Raw genomic sequence first — 19,377 nt, forward strand, 5'->3', positions numbered from 1 at the left:
CTTTTTGGTGACAACTCCCAGCAAAATAATGATACTGATCTTAAAAAAACACCCTATTCTCTTGTTCAAAAATGCAATTCTGTAACAGACTGAATAATTCCTGAAAAGTGGAAATTTTCACTGTGTGTGCTTTTTATTTTTCTGTTCAAAAGGAAAAAAATCTAATATTCAACTGACTAATCAAATTCACTCTGAAACATAGAGAGGTTGTAAAATTAATGTTTCTAAATGGTATTTGTATTTATTGTTGTACTGGATTTGGCCAGGATGAAACTGACTTTCTACACTATTACCGCAGGCCTGGTTCCTACGGTATATCACCGTGTCCCGCAGCTAGAGGGAGGAGGAGGAGGAGAAGATCCAGCAGGCAGGAATTGTGCAGCAAGATTGATTTATTTAATTATTTTACAAACTCTTTTATAGATTATTTTTCTTCATAGTCTAATTGGGCAAAGGACCAGCCACCCCTTGGGGGTGATTGGCCAAAATCCTAAAACATCCATTATCAAAATATTTTCTACTATACCATAAACAAGACTTTCCAAGGTTGCAGGTGGCTTGGTTGTTTACATTCCCTGCTACCTCTTCTGTGAGAGAGAAAAGGCTCTCACAGACTTAGAAAAATAACAAGAAGATCCTCAATAACAGTATTTTTGTACCTACACTACACAGCAGCCCTTTGGGTGCTATGTTCTGCATTCACGGCTAGGAACGTGCTAATGCTGGTAGCACACCTGTGTTTTGGCTATTGCTGAGCATGCTTGCACAGCATTAAGGCTTTCTCTCTTCTACCTTCTCCTCCTGTGAGCAGACTGAGAGTGGAAAAGAGGCTGGGAGGGCACACAACCAAAGGAGCTGACCAGATCTGCCCAATGCATTATCTCATACCACATGGCATCTTACTCAGCAGTGAAAGCTCAGGGAGAGGAGGAAGGAGGGATCTTTGTGGTTCTGGTATTTGTCTTCCCAAGCAACCATTATGCTTTTGTCCTGCTTCCCAGGGAGCAGCATCTACTGGGGAGTGGCAGACACTCCTCATTTTCCTTTCCATGCAGCTTTTACTATTCTTATTGAAATGGCATTGCCTCTATCTGTGAGTCTTCTAACCTTTCTATTTTGTCCGCATTCTGTAAATGTGAGTGAAAAGCTGGGTGGATGTTTGCTGGGGCAACCCACTACACTCACTCGATGATGTTACATGATTTTTTGCACTACCCATTTACTTTAATATCTCTCTACTGCTTACTTTCTGTGATTAACATATTCACTGGAAAATCTTGACTTTTTTTACCTTCCTTCCCCTTCATTTTTCCCTGTGGCAAAGTGTGCTTGAACATTTTAAAAACACAAAGATAATTCAATGAGACAAATAAAGGAATTATGTGTGTCTTTGATGACACACAAAATTGAGATTCTTAAACAGAATTACAAGGCGCTTCATTTTCACAAACCACAGAATGTGCTGAGTTGCAAGGGACCCATGAGAATCAATGAGTACAACTCCTGGCCCTACACGAGACACCACAAGAGTCACACTATGTGCCCAAGAGCATTGTCTAAATGCTTACTGAACTCTGTCAGGCTGGTGCTGTGACCACTTCCCTGGGGAGCCTGTTCCAGTGCCCAACCACCCTCTGGGTGACAAACTTTCTCCAACCTAAACCTCCTCTGACTCAGCTTCATGCAGTTTCCTTGAGTTCTGTCACTGGTCACTATTCTGAGGGTGGGAGAAGGCATATGTTTAAGGTTTGAGAAATATTTAAGAATATCCAGGTAGGCCCTTCACAATATTATAAACAAGCACAAGGACTTACCTTTGAACCTTATTCAAAATTTTCAAAAATATCATCTGGTTTTAAGGTGGAATATTTCATGATGGCAATATAGCAAACATGAAGAATATTTTAAGAGATATTGCAAAAGCATCCCATGGGCTTTTACACAAAAACTTTCCTGATGCAAAAAAGATATTAACACCGTAAAATATTACTGTGTCCCGCAGCCATAGGGAGGAGGAGAGAAGATCCAGCAGGCAGGAATTGTGCAGCAAGATTGATTTATTTAATTATTTTACAAACTCTTTTATAGATTTTTTCTTCATAGTTTAATTGGACAAAGGATCAGCCACCCCTTGGGGTGATTGGCTAAAATCCTAAAACATCCATTGTCAAAATATTTTTCTACTATACTATGAACAAGACTTTTCAAGGCTGCAGCTGTTTCATTGTTTATAGAACTCTTCTACTATTATCTGTGAGAGAGAAAAGTCTCTCATGGACTTAGAAAATAGCAAGAAAATCCTTGCTAGCAGCATTTTTGTATCCACAAAAAGAGCTCCTTCAAAATGAAGCGTGTTCATTTTGCTTCATTGCAAATAAATGAATGAAGTACTTGTGGTAAGCTGAAATCAGAATATAGATACCCCTAAAAGTTCTGTTCAGTAAGAAATTGGTTAAAATGTGAATCATGTGACTTCCCGTTGATAACTTCTAAAATGATGAGAAGAATCAAGATTGTCAGTAAGCAACAACATTATGATAAAGTGGGGATCTGTAGAAAACTAGCACACGTTTTGTACATGCTTGAGTGTACAAAATGATTTTCCACACAGCAGTGCTGAAACACATAGGTAGTTCAGCATGCCACTTTGTTTCTTTTTTTATTTTATGCTGGTGAATAAAGAAAAAAATTAAAATTTTATAAAGGGTTATTCAAAACAATCAGACCGAGTAAAGATCCTAGAATCAGTGCAAACACCATGGACAGAGAACTCCATGATCTTACAGAGTAGACGGGAATTGTTTAAGAATGAACAATGTTGCTGACGATATGCATTAGAGAATTATGTATAAAGATAGGGGAAAAAATCTATTTAAGGGCAACCTTGGTACAGAACAAAACAAATATTGACTAAACAAAAATAAAAAGGGAGAAGAAAGTTTCTAATTGTCAGAATATGAGGCTTGACAAAGCATTGGAGAGCACTGATAACATGAACTTGGAAAAAGGGAAAGGATGTTATGACATTTCACATTCTGCTTGGCAGAGAAAACATGCATTCATAGATTTTGAAAAAAGTTGTAGCTATCAGAAAGCAGGTTGATGGAGCAATTTTTGCAATAAGACATATGCGTCTTCCCACAAGAAAAACAATGTTATTTAAAAAATTATACTGATAGGTTAGCATCAGATAATTTTGTACTATAAAACTATAAAGCTGGACAATTTTAAAATAATAATGAGTAGCCAACTTATTCAACATTCAGTTAAGATCAGGCAATCAAGTCAAGAAATACAGTGAAGAATGTGGTAAATCAATTACAAACTTCATCAGCACATTCTCTTAATAACTTGTAAGTTTTTATGACATCTTAGAGGATTTTTTGTTAAACAAAAAAATCACTTGGCATGTGGCATTAACACCTATGCTGGTTTACAAAAACAATGAAAATAAAAATACTTCCAATAGCCAGTTAAAGAAGGAAACAGCAACTGCTGACTTCAGATAAATAGAACACTTGTTCTGCTACCATCTATCCATCTATATCAGTTTAAATTCTACGGCTGCTGTCTTTCGATATCTTCAGATTTTTTCACCAAATATATTAGTAATATCAAATTATAATTTCTTTTATCAAAAAGAACTACATTTTCCACATCAAAAATGGCAAGAAAATAGTTGTTTTCTAAAAGAGCTAAAAATGCACTGAAGATATCTGTAAACTTCGGGCAGAAAAAAAGAAAAAAAATAGATATGGTCTAAAATGCATGGTTGAAACAAAAATATTAATGTAAATTTTTCTTTTTAATTTTCAAGAAAAACCATAAAATAATCTTGTGAAATTTATGCGTCCATGACATAAGTCAGGCTACATCCTATATGACATTAAAGCTGTGGTAATAATCACACTGTACTCCTCTGTCTTTTTCCTATCATGATAATTTCTGCAGATATCTCCATGGAATTGGGGTGGAAGGGAGAGAGAATATGGGATTGCTCACATTTCTGAAAACAAATCTCAGCTTTCAAGCTGAATCAGTAAGTTTCAGAAACCTCCCAGAAGAAAAGTTACTAAGAATAATGCTTCAAGTATTCTAATGAAAGTTCATTATTCAGTGGAGTGAGACACTCTACAGAAGTGAGAAAACACAGAGGACACCCATTTGTGGGGTCTGTAAGATATGTTGGCTAGAAATCGGTCACAGGGTACTTACGTTATGAGCTACAGTCACTACGAGCCCAAGTAGCACATAGAACCCAGAGGATACTTACACTTTATGAATCTGCCCCAGAGAATTGAAGGAGACAGATGTAGGAAATGTGCAAGAGGCAAAGTGAATCATCTGTGCAGCTCCAGAACTATTCAAAAAGTTGCATTGAATATAATGAGGATGATACTGTGAATTCACATTTGCTTTTTAATTTCAACATTTTTAATAAAGATTTTGAAAGTAGAAAAAATACCTACAGTGAATTTGACAGTGTCTTCCACAGTGCTGTAAGTTTCATCTAGATACCTTAACCTTATTTATGATGCCAAATAATTCCTTTCAATCAATTTCGGTGCTACAGTGTACTCACTGCTGTAGTTTTCTCCCCCCAACAGTTCTACTCAAACACCTGATTAAAAAGAAAAATTATGTGAACATAAAATTCATGCTATTTTCTTTAACTAAACTGATCTGGACAGATGCTAAAATGCAGACAAGCATCTAGCCTAAGGCTTGGTACTGCAAAAGAAATTAATGTATATGAGTGTATGTAATTTCCTGAAAATTTCTACTATGACTTCAAAAGTCAAAGCAGACCATGGGAAGGCTTTTCCCTTGGCAAAATGCCACTGATTTCCAAGGCAAAAATAATATGGAAATAAATCACTCCAATGCCAGATAGCTTCCTTTCTAATAAGCCTTTCTACATCTAAAGTATGACAAGGCTTTAAAGTAAAGTGCTAGAAATTACAGTAATCGTCAGTAGCACTAAAAAGGAGAGGAAAATCAGTATTCTAAAGAGCAGTTATAGAACATGATTCCTAATAATTTGATCAAAGTCTCTCTAAAGTAGTTGTGAAATAGGAATAACAGACGTGTAACAGATATATTTATGCCTCTAGGCCATAACACCAATCCCAAGGATAAAGCAAACAGCAATACCTGTAGAATTTGTGCTGGACAAGCCACTTTCAGCAGCTGCATGCCAATCCTGGGCATGCATCTTTTCTCCAGCCAAGGAAGGAAAGGACATGAAATGCCAATGAAACAAGATGCTCTTCCCAGTTTGCCCTACTACCAGTGCATTTTGCAGAACAGCAATAGGCAGGGCTAAATAAGAGAATTTAAGATTACTGGATGGGTGGGAGCTGTGCTTTGTGAGTGTGGGGAGCTGGCTGGGAACAGTTAGCCAGAGTCCCCCAGGGTTTAGAGTAAAGTCAAGGTGTAGAGTAAGAGTGGGGAAAAGGGGCTGGAGGCTGCTACCTGTCTCCCATACATGACACCATCTGTCAGCTCCAGCTTCTCAAACCTCTTCTTTGTTCAAATCACTTGTGGTGCCAAAAAATATGTCACATTAAGAATCTCAACCAGACCAGAAAGCAAGTCTCCCCTGCACTTAGCTGCCATTTCCTCAGCACTCTGCTGTCAGGCAGAAGATATGTGAGTAGGTAGCTTGCTTGTTTTGGGGAGAGAGCAGATAGAATTGAGCTTCGGGCTGTGAGACACACCTGCAGAATGCCATGGCAGCACAGAGAGGCTTGTCTCTACCTGACCTTGGGGGGAGGAAATGCCACTCAGCAGAGCCCTGCAGAGAGGAGCCTGCCAGAAGCTGACAGACACCTGAACAGCATGTGATCACCCCCATATCAGGACATTAAGAAAGTGTGTTACTGACATGGCAATGTGTGATAGGTCACTTGGTGAAAAATACCATATTAGGAAATACTGTGTCTTGAAGAAGTGTCTAAAACCAGCTCGTTTCTTTGAATAAAAATCTCAGATTCCCTGCCGGTCTGAGTCCGTGCCTTGGTCATTACAGCTTGTCATCACAAAAATCATGCAGATACACCACTTGTGTCACTATGTGCCCTTACAGACAGCCTCTATGGTCCCCATGTCCCCTACAAACTAGGAGCAGTTTGCATCTGGCTGAGTTGGAAATGGTCCTGCACTTACCTTTAGACTGCTCTCTCTGCATCTATATGTGTGACATGGCTACCCATATTAGTAGTAAATTAGTAGTAAATTTCCTACTCACATTAGGAAAGACAGAAGAACTATACTAAGCCATGGAAATTTCTACCAACAAGTATAGTTGCTATACTTTTTGACAAGCACAGCCTCTCTAAAATGAAAATGAAAATTTCTTTTCCCACAAAAAAGGACTGCAGAGATTCAGGAAAAATTACCTTCCTGCTTCCCATAGTGTAGTACTTATTAATATATAGATTTTTTGAAAGATATCTGGCTAATTAGTATCTTGAAGTGACACAAATTAGGAGCAGCTGAGTCTTCTGGGCTAAAAGTCTTCCTGAACTTCAGAAAGCCAAGCTCATACAAGTTTGGAGGCATATTTTTTTTATATAGACCTGATAAATGATAAGTTAATAAAAGTCTTTCATGCTGAATGTAGAGCTACCAGGACTAGAGCAGATGGCAGATGGTCTTTTTTACGTGAGGCAATCTCCGTGACTTTGTTTACCATCCCTCTCAAAACCAAAAAAAGTCCTACAACCACTACTGTCCCTGCATTACAGTATTTCTGCTAGCTAGCCAGTCCATAGTTTTTGCCAAAAGATGCTGAAATTTTACCTGCAGGAATAGACAGATAAAGCTAAATTCTAATTAGCTGGCTGTACATTGCTTTTTGACACAGTTGTTGCTGTATCTGGACAGAGGCTTCCAGAATGCTCCTTTTGGTCAGAATGTAGACAAAAAATAGGTTCTTAAATACAAATGTATTTTAAAGCTACATAATACATAACTAAAAAAATACTAAGGGTGAAATGTAGGGTGAGACATGCTGAAAAGGTAAAACAAGGAAAAATCATGCCTGATAAAGATGTTTGATAACAACTAACCTTGACTGTAATAGTGAACACAATTTCAAAATATACAGTACTAACCCAGCCTTCATTAATCTGTTGATTTTGTTCTATTATTTTTGGGTTTAGTTTCCACTATAACTACTTCTATTTGTAGTTTAAATAAAAACTGTGCTCACATTTCAAAAGACCTACATAAGTAACGAAGCTGGAGAAAATCAGTTTCTAAATAGTAATTTGACATCATTGCCAGAGCAATTATAGAGAAGAAGAAGTGCATAACTCACACAAATTCCAGTACATTTGAAATTACAAAGCTTCTTGAGGTATTCCAGTACAGTCTGAAAATCCTTCAGACTTGGAAGAACAGACCTGTTTATATATTGCAACATTAGCAGAGAGTGGATTGAAGTCACAACACATTTTGAAATTAAAAGGTATTCCTGACTGAAGATGTAAATTTCTGATACTTTCCAAAACTCCTCTCTCATGTAACATGCAGCAATTCTCTCTCTAATATTTGCAGCCACCCAAAACAACTGACCACAAAATAAGTGAAAACTTTGAAGCTTCAGATCCATGTAGCAATATAAATTAAAACCTTTCCAAAACTCTCAAGTCTACAATCATGCTTCTCAGACAATAGAGGACTAGTCTTTTAATTCAGAAACACCAAGAGAAACTCATCTGTTTTGTAACCATTTTGGACTTTGACTTTCCCAAAACCTTAGACTTTCCCCTCCATTCACACCATTTATCCTGAAAATACTTCATATTGCCTCCTAGAAATTTAGAAAATTAAATAGGAGGAAAAATGCCATAAAACTGGAAGACCTTGAAAAATCTAAGCGTTGCACTTTGGACTGCAGTAATACATTGAACCATATTTCAAAGTACATACACATCAGTAGTTCCTTCCAATCAGCTGACCCTTGATGCTGTACAAAAAACTAAAACATTAATTTTTTTTTTTTAATGTTGAGAATACAATATTATTCACCAGTTTCCCCATTATATAATCTGTATGGCTTGGTTAAATTAAAAAATTCAATGGAAAACTGGTCCAGAAATATTTATCTCCCTCCAAAACAAGTATTGGAATGACCAGTGAATTCTCAGTCAGTGGTTAGTTTGCCTTGGGTTTTCTTTTTTTCTCATATTTTTATGTCTATATGGTTTTCAAATAAAAAATAGAAATAGGTCATAAAGAATTCATTGGGAACTTTTGAGAAAGGAAATTGAAACTATCAGCCAGATATGAAAGCTCTTGAAATTAGTAACTGCGCAGAGCATGAAGAATGGACTACAATTCCCAGAAGATTGCATGTAAAATGCAATACTTAAGTATCACAAACATGGCTGGCATTTTGTTTTCCAGAGCTCATTCTTGTTCTGGTATTACAGAGGTGCCAATTACAATTGTTATTCTGATAGTTCACAGTGGCACTTCCCATGTGTATCCGCTACATTGATTTTAAATAGATCAGAAAATGTCAGGAGCCAACAACTGGATAACCTACAACTTCGTCACAACCTGGTTACTAAAGAGGCAAGGCTGTGAATATTTATTTCAGAGGAAATGCTTTACTAAACCCCTTTGTGATAGTAGATACAGTCAAACAAACTGCGAATTTATCTGAACTAAAAATAACACTCAAAAAACTTAATCCACGTGAGTTGCCTGAGGGGGCCAAAAGCAATATAAAAAACAAATTATGCTGACATAACACAATGAAATGAAATGACTGTCAAACTCTGACCAAGATATCTTACTGGTGACTTCAGAGATTTCATCTGAAACTGTTCTCACCTTCACTTGGTATTGTATATTTAAAGCTATTTTACTTATTGACGTGAACTTCTCAGAGCTACTCATATTTCTGATTTGATTTTAAACACAGAAAAGAAGCTGCTTTTACTTCACTTTTATTTTTTTTCAACACCTCAGACAAAACTGTAGCATCCAAGCACACCAATCCAATTAGTGAACAAATGTCTACCTTTACTGAAAAGCCTTGTAGTACTAAAGACAAAGAAGGGAGTACTGCAAAACACAGGACATTTACTGTGACGTTTCCATAATTCCAGGTTAATAGCAAATGAGATGTAGTCCAGAGATCATACTTTTAACAGGAAATCCTACTGACAGGCTATACAGGTCTTCTTTAAGGTCAAGTGTCAGGTCCTGCACCTGGGGAGGAATAACCCCAAGGGCCAGCACAGGCTGGGGGTTTCTCCTACAGAGGAGCTCTATGGGGAAGGACCAGGGACTCCTGGTGGATGACAAGTTGCCCATCAGCCAGCAGTGCCCCTGTGGCCAGGAGGGCCAATGATATCCTGGGGTGCATCGGGCAGAGTGTAGCCGGAAGGTTGAGGGAGATGATGCTGTCCCTCTACTCGGCCCTGCTGAGGCCACATCCAGAGTGCTGTGTCCAGTTCTGGGCTCTTCAGTAAAAGAGAGACAAGGAGCTCCCGAAGAGGGTCCAGTGGAGGGCCAGAAAGACGATTTGGGGTCTGGGCCAAGGTTGGTCTCCTCTCTTATGAGGAGAGACAGCAGGAGCTGGGCCTGTTTAGTACGGAGATGAGAAGGCTGAGAGGGGATTTCATTAACGCATGTAAGTATCTCAAAGGTGGATGACAGGAGAATGGTGCCAGACTCTTTTTCAGTGGTGCCCAGCAACAGGATGAGGATCCATGGCCATAAACTGAGTACCCAAGAAGTTCCACATCAACATGAGGAAGAACTTCTTTACACTGGGGGTGGCAGAGCACTGGCAAAGGCTGCCTAGGGAGGTCCTGGAGTCTCCCTCTCTGAAGACATTCAAAATCCACCTGGATGTGTTCCTGTGTCACCTGCTCTAGCTGAGCACTGGCTTGGCAGGGGGATGACAGGTCCTTTCCAACCCTACCGATTCTGTGATTCTCACCATACAGCAGCAGGGGATATGCAACAGAGAAAACTTCCCACAAGTGTGCAAAATGACATCATTGCAAACATCTGCTGAATTTCTTTAGAATATTTGCATCTATTAATCCAAGCATCTGATGCACAGTACAGCAGTACTCGTTCCATGAGATATGGAGTGAAGCAGTTCTAGAGCTGCACAGACCAAATTTCTCTGTTTATTGAAGTAGCTTGCAATATCCACAAATGATGATGAATGTCAAGCAGTATTCACCCATAACTTAAGATATTGTTTCATCTTCTCTCTTCTGAACGTTACTGCATTATAGAAATATTCAGTGAGGTTTTATATTCCCGATCTCAGAGTTGACAACACAGCAGATAACACTGTTCCAATAAATCTGCCATAATGAACCTGCGCACAGGGCATGCAAACAACCTTTCTGTAGTGCTGAAACATTACAGCTGGGATTAGCCACATGAAGCAAAACAGTTTTCGGGACACCTGTCCTGTCCCTGGGTCACAGAACAGCTGAAGGAGGAAGAGACCTCTAGGCATCACCTGGTCCAATGTCCCATGCTCAGAAGGGGTCATCTAGAGGAGATGGTCATAAACTATATCCAGAAAGCTTTTGTTTTGGTTTGGTTTGCATTCTTTGGGTTTCATTGGGTTGGGGTTTTTTATTCTCCAAGAATGAGGACTACCACTTCCCTGGAAACCTGTGCCAGTGCTCACTAACAGTCATAGTAAAAATGCATTTCCTGATTTTCAAGAAATACCTCCTGTATTTCAATTTATGCCCACTATGTCTTGTCCTGTCACTGGGCACCACTGAGGACAGCCTGGTTCCATCATCTTTGCACCCTCCATTCAGGTACTTATATACATTGATAGGGTCTCTCTGATCCTTCTCTATTCCAGGCTGAACAGTCTAAACTCTCTCAGCCTTTCTTTGTGAGATGCTCCAGTCCCTTAATCATTTTGGTGGCCCTTCATTGGACTTTTTCCAGCAGGTCAGTAGATCAGCTGTAGTGGGAAGCCCAGACCTGGACACAGATGTGACCTCACCAGGGCTAAGGAGACATGAATGATCACTTCCCTCAGCCTGTTTACAAGACTCCTCTTTATGTAGCCCAGGATACCATTAGCCCTTGCCTTCTTGCAACAACAGCACATTGCTGACCCATGTACAACCTGGTGTCTACCAGGACCCCCAGAGCAGTTTCTGCAAAGTTATTTTCCAGCTGGGCAGCCCCCAGCATGTACTGATGCCTGGTGTTACTAATCCTCAACTGCAGAGCTTTATGCTTCTCCTCACTGAGCTTCATGATCTTCCTGACAGCCTATTTCTAGAGGTTTCACCAGGATGAGAGCACAATCTCTGAATGGCAGCACAACCCTCTAATACATCAACTACTCCCACCAGTCTTAAGTCATCAGCAGACCTGCCAAAGGTACACTCTGCCCCATCATCATGATTATAATCAGTTACTAATTAATTATTAATGAAGATATCAAACAGGATCAGACTCAGTATTTTCCTTGAGGATCACAGATTGATACTGGCCTCAAATTAGACTTTGAGTAACTAATCGCCACAGTCTGGGCCTGGCCACTCTTCCACCATGCCAGGCATTTCAATGTAGAAGCTTATCAAGCCGGTCAGGCATGAACTCCCCCTCATGAAGCCATATGAACAGCCCCCCATGATGTTCTTGTCAATGTGCCTAGAAATAGTTTCCAGGGATTAAAGTGGCATTTGTTTTCTGCCAGTGTTCAGGCATTTCTCCCAGACACCATGATCAATCATTGTGAGGCAATGCATTGTTATTGCAATGATATCATCCAGCTCTGGAAGGCAAGGCAAGTCAAGGCAAGGGGAAACAAAGTCCTGAGGTCTTCCCTCAATTACTCTGAAATTGAAAGCTCCAGGTATTTTGGCTTAATAAAATACATCCTTAAACTAGTCCAAAGAGGAAAAGGAACCATGCAACATCTTCTGAGCAGAAACTTTCCTAAAACTTTCTAACATATGCAGAGGCTACTTCGAGCATAAAAGCAGATATATAATTTTTATCCATATCAAGTGTGTTGTCAAAGATCACCTCAATGCAATTAAGATACTATTGCTTTCTTTAAACCTTCATTCCTAAATCACAAGCTACCATAATATGCCAATATGTTCTTTGACAGACTGCTTCCTTAGCTATAGAGAACGGAAACCTGTCAATATGGACCTCTTTAAAATGTAAAAACAAAACCATATTTACTTTTTTTTCTAATATAAAGAGTCAATCTCCTTTAGTTGCCTGGCTGTATCAAGTGTTGCCAGTAGTGGTTCCTGAAGTTGCCAATATGTGACCACTGAACACACCTTCTCTGAATGCCCTCAGAGCAAACAGATGACCTGCTCTAATTCTCTGGGGCCAGGCAACACCACAACCTTAGGATCAACCTATTTTCAAATACTTATCTTGACAGAAAGTTGTATGGATGCCACAGATGACAGATCATTACAGTTTTTACATCAGCAAACACAGAATAAGAATGTAACACTGAATAGCATTTTATCAATGTAGAGCCCTACAGTATAACAAATTGGTTTTTGCAAATGTATTATTTTATGTCATTATGTAACATGCAGGCTCAAAGGCTGGCTGTGCCTCAAATTATCTGGACCTATGTAACAAATGAAAAAGAAAATGCAATGTTGTATATGTGAATTTGAACTCAAATGTTGCTCTTGTGTAGACTAAAACTGATTTTCAGTTCTCTAAGCTGATATTCTTCTTTACAGATCTATTCAGCAGGATTTGACAGCTAATTTAATTACTTTATAAATGTCACTGTTGATTTTAGGAAAAGGCTGGAAGCATTAATGAAAAATAGAAACTCTGAATGTAGCCAAGGCAATATGTTTAAGATATAATTGCGTTTTAGATATAAAAAGCACCTTTACTAAGATTTTGCTGAACCTCGAGTAGTTATGTTGCAGCTGGCAACAAGAAAACAGAAAGTTCCAGGGAGTAGTAAGAGACAGTAGTGATCCTTTCATATTAATGACAGCCAGCAAATAATGAAAACACCATGCGAATAGCCTTTTTACACTCAGCAATACCACAGCTGTTAATGGACCAGTGAAGAGGAGAGCAAGCTGTAGTAGAGAACGTAGTCACAGCTGGAATCAGCCCAAGTAGCAGATTCAGCTATTGAAAAGAGACTCCTCCTGAACTCCTCAGTGTATAGTAGTTACCTTAGAAGTACATAACCAGAGTTATGCTGAGTTACAGTTCTATTTATTAGGATCAGTTCAAATGAGGTCTCAAAATCAGGGGAAAAAATCCTGATTTTCCAACCTCCTCCCACCCATTATGAAGCAGGAGCTAATCTGTGCAGAGAGAGTGACACCAAAATAGCATGACCATTGTTAGTAATTGTTGACTTCTCGCTGAGAGTCACTGAAGCACCCATTTGCCATCTGGACATCTCTAGAGAGGTTTTTTGTCTACTGGGGGTTTACATTTGCAATGTCACAAAGAGGCTGCCCCACCTGGTAGAACCACAGCGCTATGGTGGACTCCTACTCTTTCACACAAGGTCAAATTAGGCCGCAACAAGGAGTTTGCAAAGTATCAAAAGGGGCTTCACATCCTTCAGAAACATGCTGAAGGGATCAGAACCATGGGTAGTGTTCTCCTCTATACCCTTAGCGGGAGACTGGGGACCCAAAAAAAAGATGAATGGATCAGGAAGGTGGTTGACTGCATGGCTGGTACCATGCTCAGGGTTTTGGGTTCTATGATCTAGGATGCACCTTTGAGAAACAGCTGACAGTTGATGGGGCTCACCTGTGCCAGTGGGGTGAGCATGTTCTGGGAAGGAAACTGGCTGGACTTCTTATCAGAGTTTAAAAGCAGACTTAGCAAGGGAAGGGGGTATATTTCCAAATGTCAGAGAGGAACCAGGAAACAATAGCTCTTACAGGAAGCAGCAAGGAAATACCTGTAAATCACCAGCAAGTAATTAGGGAAGAATTCTCCCAAAAGGTGAAGAGACCTCCAGCCCAGATGAAGTGCCTCTACACAGCTGCGTGCAGCATGGGTAACAAAGAAGACAAGTCAGAAACCATGGTGCAATTAGAAAACTATGACCTCATTGCAATCATGGAAGGATGGTGGGACAAGTCCCACAACAGGAGGACTGCAACCAAGGGCTACAAGATTTTCAGAAGAGAGAGGATGGATGTTAAGGAAGAGATAGATTGTAAAGAGCTGCCTATGAGAAACAGCCACAAACAGGTTGAGAGCCTGCGGATGAAAATCAAAGACAGGACCAACAAAGGACACCATGCCATTGGGGTCTGTTACAGGCCACCTGATCAGAGGGAGCTGCTGATGAGGCCTCTTGCTTCAGTGCCAGGATCATCATGCTGACAGGCTCCCATCCTAGTGGGGAATTTCAACCACCCAGACATATGCTGGGTAAGGAACACAGATATCTGTAGGTAAACCAGGAGGCTCCTGGACTACATCAAGGACAAATTCCTGGTCCAGACACTGGACAAACCAGCTAGAGGAGAAGCATTACTGGATCTAGTGCTCACCAGTGTGGATGAGTAACTGCCCTGACTGAGTTCGTGATCTCAAGAAACATGGGCATGGCAAAGAGTCAGGACCATGAACTTTGGAAGACTGAATTCCAGCTCTTTAAGGAATCAGTAGATGATATCACCTGGGAAACTGTTCTTATGGACAGAGGAGCTGATCAGAGCTGGCATCTCTTTAACGACATTTATCTTAGAGCACAAGAGGTGTCCATCACAGTGTACTGGAAATCAAGTAAGACAGGTTGAAAACTGACATGTCTCAGCAAGGATTTGCTCCTCAAACTGAGGAGAAAGAGGTTAATGCATAGCCACAGGAAGCAAGAACAAGTGACCTAGGGGGAGTACAGGAATATAGTTCAGATGCATAAGGATGGGGTCAGAAATCTAAGACACAGATGGTTAAGGCTTAAAAAGGGATGCAAAGAATAACAAGAAGGGATTCTATAAGTACATATATCAGAAAATAAATTCCAAGGAGAGTGTACTCCCATCTCTGGTAGATGAGAAGGGTAATCTGGTGTCAACAGATATGAAGAGGGTTGGAGCACTCAACAAGCTTTTTGCTTCAGTCTTCACTGACCACCAGACATCCCATGTCTCTCAAGTCCTTGAACGTCCAGGTGGGATGCAGGAGTGTCCCCTGTCAATGAAAAACAGGCTTGAAACCACTTGATGAAGCTGAATAACCACAGGTTTACAGGACCTGACGACAGGCATCCAGGGTCCTGAGGGTTGATATTGTTGCCAAGCACATCTCCATGCTATTTGAAGGGTCATAGTGACCAGGTGAAGTCTCCAATGACTGGAAAAAAGGAAACATCACTCCTGTTTTTAAAAAGGGGAGAAAAGGAGACACAAGGAACTGCAGACTGGGGAGTGTCACCTCTGTGCCTGGGAACATCATGCAGCAGATCCTTGTAGAAAATGTTTTAAGGCACATAAAAGACAAGGAGGTGATCCAAGGCAGACAGCACACGGAGTGGCAGTAGCAGAGAGGGTTTGGATGAGCTGGGCTGACCCTAGAACCTCCACATCCCCCCCCCACCCAAGCCTGACTAAAGATGGCAAGACTTCTGCTTCTGGCTCCAGCTGAACAAAGGCCCCACAATAATGTGAGTGGTATGGAATTAAACAGTCCTAGAAACTACACCCCTTTTTTTCTATAACCACAACACTAAGGGCAAGTTGTGCCTGACCAAACTGGTGGCCTTCTGTGATGGAGCAACTGCAATGTTGACAAGAAAAGACTGACCACTCTCATCTACCCAGACATCTGTACGGCTTCTGACACTATTCTGCAAAATATCCTTGTCTCCAAATTGAAGACAGATTGTCTTCAAATTGGACATGGATTTGAAGGGTGGACTATTTGGTAGGTAAGGAATTGGCTGGATGGACACATCCAAAGAGTGGAAGTCAATGTTCAGGTGGAGCTGATGACAAGTGATGTTCCTCAGGGCTCTGTCTTGGTACCAGTGCTCTTCTTCAATGTCTTCCTCAATGACACAGACAGTGAGGTCAAGTTGTCCCTCAGCAAGTTTGCAGATAAAACAAAGCTGAGCAGTACTGTTGACTCACCTGAAGAATGGGATGTCATTCCTGGACAATCTTGAGAAATGTGCCCATGAGAACCTTGTGAGGTTGAACAGGGCCAAGTGCAAGGTGATGCACCTGGGTCAGGGCAATCCCAGACATGAACACAGATGGAGAAGTGATTGAGAGAAATCCTGAGGAGGACTTGGGAGTTCTTGTGAATGAAAAGCTGGACATGAGTCAATAGTGTGAATTCGCAGCCTAGAAAAAACATCTGTGTCCTGAGCTACATCAAAAGAAACATGTCCAACAGGCCGAAGGAGGTGATTCTCTCCCTCTGCCCTGGCCTTGCAAGACCCCACATGCTGCATCCAGCTCTGGGGTCTTCAGCACAAGAAAGATGTGGACCTGTTAGGAGGGCCATAAACATAAGCAGAGAGTTGTCTTCTATGAAGACAGGCTGAGACAGCTGGGGTTGTGTAGCCTAGAGAACAGAAGACTTTGGTGAGATCTTATGGCAGCCTTGCACTATGTTAACAGGACTTTAAAAAAAGAGGGAGAGCTACTCTTTATACAATTTGATAGTTTTAGGTCAAATGGGGAAGCATTTTAAATTTTATATTAGAATTAAATTAAACATTAAAATAAATTCTTTACTCAGAGTGTGATGAGTCACTGAAACAGAGAAGTTGTGGATACCCATCCCCGAAAGTGTTTGATGCCAGGTTGGATAGGGCTTTTAGCAATCAGGTCAAGTGGAAGCTGTCCCTACCTGTGGGAGGGGGAGGTGAAACTAGGTGATCTATGACATCTCTTCCAACCCAAGCAATTATATGATTCTATGAAATCTTCCACAAGCCAGGACCTAGAGGCTGCATCATCAAGAAAAGACCATTACACTTTCAATTTTGCTTGGTGCTTCCTTTGCAGAAAATAAACACAGTAAAACAGTTCTGATGTTGCATAAATACTCAAGGGGGGGAAAAAAAGAATAAATTGTCCAGCACTAACTGTAAACTAAGCCAATATCTAATGTATGATTGTGCTATTCCTAGGCATTTGTTAATTAAATATGAGGTTATTTGCTATCCCTATAAGTTTTTCTTCCTAGCTTATAATATGCTGTCCTTAGAAGAAAGGCCCTAACACAGAATAAGGAAAAGAAACAAAAATAAATGTGATTATCTGATTTACTTTTTCACATTGAGCCAATGAGTATTCTAGAAGACGCATTTCAGTTCCTCCCAGTGTTGCTGCTTTGAAATAGCAGCTGCTTGTAAAGTAGAACGAAGTATTGAGTTTTAGGAAGTGTAGTGTTTTGCAGCTGTATAAAATGAAGTGCAGAAGAAAAAACACATTGTTTTCCTTAAGGTATCTACATTCCTGACATCAGAAGCTTGTAAATAACATAAATTGCCATTGTACACAAAATTCCTGTCATTCATAAAATTATTCACTTTCAAAAATTGAAAAAGTATTAAACATGCCAACAGCATTCTCTTTGGTAGTGTTGTTTTCTCGTGAAAGATAATAGCTTAAATTATAACTGCTAGTAAAACAGGTTACGTAGAAAAGCAATACAATTAGATCTAATTCAAAATGAGGTGCCTTTTGACACACTTTTTTTTTTTACCGCAGTGGAGGGCACTAATAAAGTTATATTTAATATCATATGATAAGTATGTTCTTACAGTATTTTTCCTGTAAAGGACATAGAAGTATAACTTACATGGAGTTATGCTGAAATTAGTACTTTCAGTAATAGCTGGCAGCTGGCGTTACCCACTGCATGTCTTAGGTGTAATTGAGACCATTGTACACCATCTTCCCCTTAAGCAGAGGTACCTAACAAATTCTGTGACAATCTTATTTATGGATAACATTTGAGGAAGTAATGTTCTACAAGAGCTAGAAATAAAAGCTCTCCGCCCTGTGGAGGATGTGGGGATACTAGGGATGAAAAGTAGACCATGAGCTGGTTATGTGTTCTTGCAGCCCAGAAAACCAGCCCTATCCTGCAGCAAAGGGAGCAAGGCCAGCAGGTCAAGGGAGGTGAGTCTCTACTCTGCTCTCCTGTGACTCTACCTGAAGTACTCCATCATTCTTAGCACAAGAAAAATACAGCCCTGTTCAAGCAGATCCAGAGGAGGGCCACAAAAATGATCAGAGAGATGAAGCACCTCTCCTTCAAGGAAAGGCTGAGAGAGTTAAAGTTGTTCAGCCTGGAGAAAAAAAGTCTTATTGCAGCTATTCAATATAAATAGGCTTATGAGAAAGTTGGAGAAAGGCTTTTTAGCAGGTTTTTTAGTGACTGGACAAAGGGTAATAGTTTGAAACTGAAACAGGGTAGATTTAGTTCTAGATTGGATCTAAGGAAGAAATTCTTTATGACAAGGTTGGTGAGTCACTGAATATTGTGGGTGCCCCATCATGGGAAGTGTTCATGGCCAGCTTGGACTGGGCTTTGAAAGACCTGATCTAATGAAAGATGCCCCTGTGTATGAGAGAGAGCTTGGGATAGATGATCTTTGAATGTCCCTTCCAATTGAAATGGAATCTGTGATTCCATGAAAATTGAATTCACAGATGTCTGAAGTCAAGTTGGAGAACATTACTTGGACCCTCTGTATACTACTGACCTTACATTTTCCATTACTTAATTGTTACAGATTTTTTTTGGAAAGTGTTAACCTGAACTTAAAGATTGCTGGTGTTTGAGAATTTGTTTTTTATAAGTCATCCCATGGTTACTTTTATGGAAAAAAGTACTTTTGTTTCTAATACAGATATGTTGTCATGGGTTAGCATAGCTACAGAAGTGATTCTCTTGCAAAGAGGTGCTTACAGCTTCCTCTATGACCTGACAGAACCTATCAACTGGCTAGTTTGAATATTGGCAACTTTTTAAGCCACTTAAAGAGCTTGACACGCCTCTGTGATCCACATTTAAGAATGAACAAACCCTGGAAAAGCCTCTCTTCCTTCCGGCCTTGGGACAGATAACTGGGGGGGGGCCTGTGCGGCCCACCAGGGCCGGGCCAGGCCTTGCTCAGGTTGGCCGTGGCATGGCCCTGTTCCACCCGTGCCGCCTCCTCCCCCAGCCCTGCTCCGTGCAGGCAGCCCCTGGTGTGGCCAGGGCTCATCTGAGGCCACTGCCCCATTGCCCGGCAAAGATCATGTGACCAACAGCAATAAACAAATTCCAGCTGTGGGGCCCAGGTGAGATTAACCCTTTTTTTTAGTGCTGTAAGTTTCCTCCAGAACAGATGAAACCTGCAGACATCAATCCTCTTCT

General features: G+C 40.4%; 1 long non-coding RNA gene across 1 annotated transcript; it reads right to left on the bottom strand.

The window, feature by feature from the left end:
* Positions 1 to 569: 569 nt before the first annotated feature.
* On the bottom strand, positions 570 to 15,586 carry LOC121667262. Its single transcript, XR_006016993.1, has 3 exons — positions 15,576 to 15,586; positions 1,173 to 1,175; positions 570 to 664 (listed from the first exon to the last, which is right to left on the bottom strand). It is a non-coding gene; the product is annotated as an uncharacterized LOC121667262 (long non-coding RNA).
* Positions 15,587 to 19,377: the final 3,791 nt, after the last annotated feature.

Source organism: Corvus kubaryi, unplaced genomic scaffold (assembly GCF_017639235.1).
Source record: "Corvus kubaryi isolate FWS band 111438036 unplaced genomic scaffold, C.kubaryi_AGA036_p1.0 37357, whole genome shotgun sequence".
NCBI lineage: Eukaryota > Metazoa > Chordata > Aves > Passeriformes > Corvidae > Corvus > Corvus kubaryi.